This window comes from Fukomys damarensis, unplaced genomic scaffold (genome assembly GCF_012274545.1).
Source record: "Fukomys damarensis isolate Sample0158 unplaced genomic scaffold, DMR_v1.0_HiC HiC_scaffold_31, whole genome shotgun sequence".
NCBI lineage: Eukaryota > Metazoa > Chordata > Mammalia > Rodentia > Bathyergidae > Fukomys > Fukomys damarensis.
The window spans coordinates 28,922,327-28,929,694 of record NW_022900943.1 but is presented as its reverse complement, the minus strand read 5'-3'; positions in this window follow the sequence as shown (position 1 = coordinate 28,929,694).

The window sequence follows — 7,368 nt, the reverse complement described above, 5'->3', positions numbered from 1 at the left end:
GATTCTATAGGGTTCTCCAGATGCATCAAACATGAAAAGTTCCATTCATGTGTGCACACGAATCCTCAATTTTCCAAGAAATGGAACATAAATTCTGTTCAAACTCCAACACAGTTTTGACAAAGCCAGGCACACCCTATGTCAGCTGCTGCACCCGTTCCATCTACCCATCCTGTACCCTCCCATTTCTGCCGCCCATATCTGTACTCAGATGCTCTGAACCGTGCGTGTTTATACAGCTCCGGCCCTGCTTGCTTATACGTGTGCATTTGTGCTTTTCCTCCTCCTAAGCTGTAGAGCGCTTACTAAGGCTCCGTGGCACCTGAGGCTGAACACACAGTGGGTGCTTAATAAAGGCGGTTCACTGGTAAATGTTGAGTGTTTTCTTGTACCTGGTACGCAAAGGGAACAAGTAGATGAGAGCTCTAAACTGTTCATCAGGACCCAACTGTGTTTATTTTTGCAGTACTAATACAGCCAAAAGATGGCTTTCCACTCACATGTAAATATGCGATATGTCGCCAATCAGCATTTTAAATGCTTTGATGCCATTCTCAGAAAGACCATCTGTGCTTCTTCTCACATAGTTACCAAATGAGTAATTTAACATGGGGGAGTTTGTAGCCGTCCTTATAGGGAATTGCATGAATTCTAGAAATACTAGTGCAACTGCGATCAAGTTTGATTTTATGGGACACTAGTGGATGTACCACCAACAACACCTTAATCTTTCCGGAATTAAAGGAATGATACTGGCCCTGAAGACTATTGGTGAGAATATTTTCTGAGAGTTAATGATGAATCCAGAAGTTATCATTACTAATATTGATTTACAAATCACATGAATTAAATGATCAAAGAATGAATCACTTTTGTTTCATCCACTGAACAACTAAGAAGTGAGCTGCACTGAATTAAGGAAAGAATAAATTATTAGTCTTTCCCAAGCAACCAAGAGCTATTAGAGAGCAAATCAAAAAGCAAGTCCTCCACATCACCATCCTCCGAGCACTAGAATATACATTAACCAAAATGATATAGGAGGTCAAAAATTTACCATTCTGTTCGAAGAAATCAGTGTTGTTTCTTGGACTATTCTATGTGACAATATGTGGCCTTTTAATAGATTTTCTTGTCTTTTGTAGATTTGGTGCTACATCTAACCTTCTACCAATCCTCTTCTTTTCCGATCTTTAAATTGAGGAGAATTTTGCTGGTATATTCTGAACATTTTGTTTCTTTCAGCTCAAATCTTTCTGAAGTTCAACCAAGGAACAATAATGAGTTCTAACTGAGAATAAATGTAGGTTGTTTCTGAATTTTTTTTTTAAAAAGTGATTTCATGCTATTGTTACTTTTATGATAAAACTTAGTGACATCTGGGTTGGTTTCTTTCCTTGGTCTGATTCCCACGGCTGCTTTTATACACCTGAGCCTGGTCTTGTTTTATGAAAGAAGCTGTATTCTTGAACTTGAGCTAGGCTTTTCTTACATAGACCACATAATTACAGGCAGCACCATTCTTATTGCAATTAATTAATATTTTCCTCCAAAGAAATTACAACAGTCAAGGATAAAAGACAGAAATCACGGCAATAGAGGATATTTTGTCTATAAAGGTTAAAATCACATTTGTAATATTACATTCAGATTTCAGCCAGCCAGATTTTTAGCTTGTGGGGGTGAATTTAAGGCAGGGATGCATACTGAAATACACGAAGAGCAATCTTGGTTAAAAAAAAATCAGAAAAAAGAAACCAGATTCACCTCAGCTATTCCAAAAGCAGACATAGAACTGACTTCTGAAGAAACTGATCAATAATAAGGGCTAATTCCAAGGGGAGAATTCAGTACTATTCAACCAGTTCTAGAAACTGTAGATAATATGGAAACATTGGTTGACATAAACCTGGCCTTTAGGAAAGTGACAAAACAGTAAAGGAAAGAGCAGAGGTCAAAGCAAAATGTTTTGTGGCAAAGCATTCTGTTCTTCCAAGATTTTACAATGGTTAATTTTCTGAATTGCATTGGATTTTCAGTGAACAGATTCCTTCTAGATTTTTGAATCAGGAAAATAGAGTAATCAGTGGTGTAATAAAACAGTGTATTTTCATTAATAAAAACAGATTTGTAAAAGCTTTTTAATATACCTTTACCGAAGACATTACGAGTGAGAACAATGTATATCTTTACTTGTTTATTAAATTTAACTCTGTAAGATGGAAAAAGAGAACTAAGATTTTTAAGTGAGAAAACCTGGAATTGAGCCTGTTTTCTGCATTTCATTTCTAAGACAATGCTGATGAGTATTGGTTCATTTGCTGCCAGATTCATAGAGGGTCGGCTCTTTACATAAAAATTACTAATCGGGGATATTTTAGGCAGAACCTTCCATGATTTTTTTTTTTGCAGATACTAAATTTGCAACTGTTTGCTTTACTGAGTTAGTGCCCACTGCAAAATCAACTTTGTCTACCTATAAAACTCTTCACAAGTTCCCAAATATTTAATTTCATCCATCAGCAAACTTTCAGAGTCTCAGCTATAATATTTCCATAAATTTCTTTCCTTTGAAGTTTAATGCTTTTGAGAAAACATGCTTCTAAGATCATTCAAATTCTACGCTGGTGTTCTCGACTGTTCTGGGATGAATATAGCCTGGAAAATGGCAGAATATGCACCTGAGCTTGGAAATCCGACCAGTTACAAGTCCTGGGCCACTGCTCAGAACCTGCATGATCTCTGAGTCTTTACTGATCCCTTCCAAATCTCATTTCTTCATTTATAAAATGGGGATGGAAGTACTATCTCCTGGCATTATTGGAAAAACTGAATATGATAGCGCATATAAGCCACTTTGATGATGATCAGCATACAGTAGTGTCAGAGTTCTGCAGGACAGAAGCTCAAGATAAAGCGTTCAGATTTTGGATTCTCCTGAGCCCTTCTCCCGGGGTGGCCTTGCAGATTGGCAGGCTTCTCACTGTGTCATTGTGTGGTCTTTCGCCTGGCCCATGTATCCCTGGTGTCACTTTACGCGCCCCGATCTCCTGGTGTCTCGTCCCATGAAGGACACCAGTCAGATGGATTCAGTCGACCCTAAGGATGACCTCATTTTGAGTCAGTCACCTCTGTAGATACCTCGTCTTCAGATACAGCCACATTCTGAGGGGAAGAGGTCAGAATGTTGCTGCGTGAAGTAAGGGAAATACAGATTAGGACAACACACTGCCTAAATGCTTTCCACCTAAAACTGGACCTCTGTTCACTCACAGCATTTATTCAATGTCTAGTCCACAATCACCTGCTCACTTCATACTCAGTGTGGCCCTGTGACGGAATAAGATTTTGCAGTAAGATGGCAACTGTTTCTGAAGAACTCGGGCTCATGGGAAAGACAGATGACTCTGTAATAACAATTTACTGTAAGAAAATGGCAGGCAGAAGAAACTTTTGAAAAAGAAGGTGCCTTGAAGGATGAATAGGAGTTTATCAGGTAAAAAGGATGGCGGCTGAGGGAACCTGAGTTTCTAAGGTGGAAGTGGTGAGAAAGATGTGTCATCAACCAGAATTTAACAAACGATCATAACCGGAAAGATAATATACAGTAGGAAAAGCATCCCTGCAACTAAGGATCCAGGGAGCTCCAACCTGTCCCCAGATGAGCACAGGGTGACTCTGGAAGTCCCGACTGTGTCCCCTCCCACTCTGTCCCTCTGCTTGCAGGTGACAACACAGCTCTCAGAACTCACCTTCCGTGCAGCCTCCTGTACTTGCACCGGACACTCTTCCTCTTCCGAAGTTACATTCTGTATTCCTCCATGATGTGCTGATAAATGTAAGTGATACCAAACTGGTGTCATGGCTTGTGTGTAGATGTCGTCCCCACCCCCGAAAGTCTCAGGCGGATGAGACAGGGCTTTCTTTTTCCGAGGTGGCTTAATCTGGAACCTGTGATGCTGGGATTGAGAGAGTGTGATTACTAAACCACTACAAGTGAGTGCTGGCTTGGCAGTGCTCTAACCCTGGTAGTCTGGATGGGATAAAAGGGGCAGAAGGATACTGTTAAGGTCTCTTGCTGCTTTAGCTGCCTTCTGCTGCTATGAACTGTTTCTCCTTGGAGCCAGCCAATCACGGACTCAAACCTCTATCCCGTGTAAGCCAAATAAACCTTTCCCCCTTTAACTTTGGGTGTTGGGTATTTCGTCTCAGGAATGACAGAAAAGTCACTAGCATAAGTGTGCTCCTCTGAAGTCAGGCAGGTGAGCACTTCTGCTTTAACTCTGTCTTCCATCCTCTTTGTGGCTAGGATGGGTGTCAGAGGTCTCATGACAAAAGCTGCCACACACTCCTGTAGTCCATCCACCAACACTCAGAAGCCTCATGGCGGGTGGATATCGGTCCTATCCGCATTGCATACATGCACTAACTGGAGCAAATAACTACCCAATGCCACACAGCCAGCCACTGACAGGGCGTGGACCTTGCCCAGGTCATCTGATGGCATACTCCATGTACTAACACCAGGTGTCCTGGCACTAGGAAAGGCACGCTTGCAGATCTGTTGTGCAACAGAAAAAAAAATAGTGACCTTTAGGGCTGGGGATTTAGCTCAGTGGTGCCCCTGCCTGCCCTCCAAGCACAAGGTCCTCGATCCCCGGTACCAAAAAAAAAAAGAGAAAGAAAGAAAAGAAATAGTGAGCTTTCACACCAAGAGAATTTTCCCACATATAACAAGTGAGACTTAGGCAGGCATGGTGGCCCAAACCTGTAATCTCAGCAGTCCAGTCCAGGAGGCTGAGGCAGGAGGACAGCCAAATTCAAGCCTAGGCTAGGCAACTTAGTAAGACCCCATTTTAAAATTAAAAGGGTTGGGAGTGTAGCTAAGAGGGAAGACCCTGTTTAATCCCCTGTACCCCCCAAAAAATCATTAGGGAAAGATATAGTCTGGTTTTAGAGCATTTGACTATCATGTATGAAGCCCTAGGTTTGATCTCCAACACCACTACCCAAAAAAGCGTTCTTTGTGAAATTATGCCTTATTTTTTAATGTCATATTGTCCTTTGTGTTGTAGGGTGATGAGTTGAAAACAATAGTCATTTTTTCTCAGTGTCCTAATTAAAAAGCAAAAAGTTGGCAAGTTAGTTTTAAAGTTAAGTCTTTGTTTTCAGTCCCAGAATTTCTAAATCTAAAATTCACCACTGGCCACAGAATATCTTCCCCTCCGTGAGACACATGTTCCCTTTCTGTGAAGTTTCCTTTACTACTCAATGTGAACTTGAACTTTCAAGTTTTTCGCTGCCTGATTTTTAAGAGTTACCAACTCACTTCCCCAAAGTTGGACCTGTTTCTCTCTAATGCACTTGTATTTACAGGAGGAGGCTAAGTGAATAGATAGTATAATGGCTTTCTTCTACTGTGGTTTCCACAAGAGTAAAAAGGCCAGCCTTTTCTTATCATAACGTGGTGGAAACTTTTCTCACTGAAGATGTCAAGTCATAACAATGTGGGGGGGACCCTATTTTGCTCTCAGAACTGCACAGTTCTATGAGAAAGACATTCTTCAAAGCTGTTTGCAATATCCTACATTAGTTTACACTGGTGTTGCCTCACAAAGGAGCCTTATAAATGGATTACATGTGGTTGGATAGAGAAGTACAGTAAGACCTCTGTCCCACGCTTTTGAGGGTGCACGGCATAAACAGGGGCTTGCTTCATAAGGGTTCCTTGCAAATAGCTGACTTGAAGTTTTGTGGCTAGTAATAACCTCCTCTAAAATCAACCACTTATACCATCTGCTTGACAGCGCCCTATCCATTATACCAGGAATGTGTGGGTTTCCACCCTGGCAAATGTCTTCCAAGTTGACAGGAGGATAAACAGAAGGAGGAGGCTGGGGCTGGGCAGCATTGGCCCTTTCTGTGCTGTCATTGCGGTCATTGTTTGGTCTCTGCTCACGCTCAGCCTCTTCAGCAGGAAAAGGTCCGGAAGGAGAAAGAGAAGAATCATGTCCGAATTCCCGAGATCAAATGCAGCAAGTTGAGGTGGCAGAGGAGTTTGGAAACTGGGCACAGAGGTTAGGACAAGCAAGTGGAGAAGCTAAACTGAGCCCTCAGAGCGCTAGAGGCTGATGAGGGTATGTAGTGCTTGGAATTTTGATGAGCCAAATGAGACATGGATGCAAGAATGGGACGGGGATCTGAATTTTTTTTTTCATATCTGGAAAATATGTTTAGCAATCACTACTTGGACCTGAGGCCAATATGGGAATTTAATCTTTCCCTCAAAATGCAGACTGAGGCAGGCACCTAAGGGTGAGAGAGACTTGCAGAGAAATGCAGCGGCTCCCCCTTGGTTGTGATTTTGCTTCCCATGGTTTCAATTACCTATAGTCCACTGTGGTCCAGAAACATTGCCACGGCACAATGAAAAATTAAGATATTTGATACTTGTCCTCCAATGGCGGGCTCACCAGGATGTTTTAGAACTTCTGGGGTTTCTCTATTGTGTTGGAGATATTTATTTTGGTGGCTGGGCCCTAATCTTTTTCAAATGGTAAAATAGTCTTCTACTTCATAAGTTTAAGAACTGCGACGATGGGAAAGCACAAAGGAAAAAAACTACAGTCCTAATCGATAGCTGCCCTCAAACTTACCACATTTCCCTTCTTTCGTTCTATGTTCCCCTGGCCCTAGCCTTTCTGATCTTTTCCCATAATTTACTCAAGCGTAGTCTCCCTGGAATCTGTGGTGAATATACCTCCCTCTAAAGCCTAGAAATTAACTAGTCTTGAAAATTTCTCAAGGCAAATTCTTCCAACGCCACCGATCATCGGATGAATTCCTATTAGGGGCATCGACGACCGGCCGTGGAGAACATGAAATCTGCAAGCCTTATGCATCTGGCTGCCTACGGCTCCAAGTTATGGCTGGTGCGCAGATGCCGCCCCAAGGCCTCATGCACTGGGAGGGTTATGGAGACCCACAGATGGCTTGGTCTTAGGAGGTGGGGTCAGTGCAAAGAGGCAGTCCCTGGAGCTCTGACTTGGAAGGGTCTGTCTGCCTCCCTGGCTTCCAGCGTTCCTCTCTCGCTGCTTCCTGGCTATCGTGCCACAAGCAGCTTCTCCCAGGCGATCCCCTTCTGCCATGCAGGCCTGCCTTGGAGCCAAGCAACTATGAACTGAAACATGAGCCAAAATAAACCTCTCGTCCTTTGGCTCGTCCAGCAGGACAGCCTGCACTGTCCTACCAGGCGCCTAGACGGAGAGATGGGAAGATAGAGGGAGAAAGGAAGGATAAACGTGGGGACACACACCAGAGAGAACAACGGAGCATGACCAAGGTTGGAGCCAGGCCTTTTATAATCGG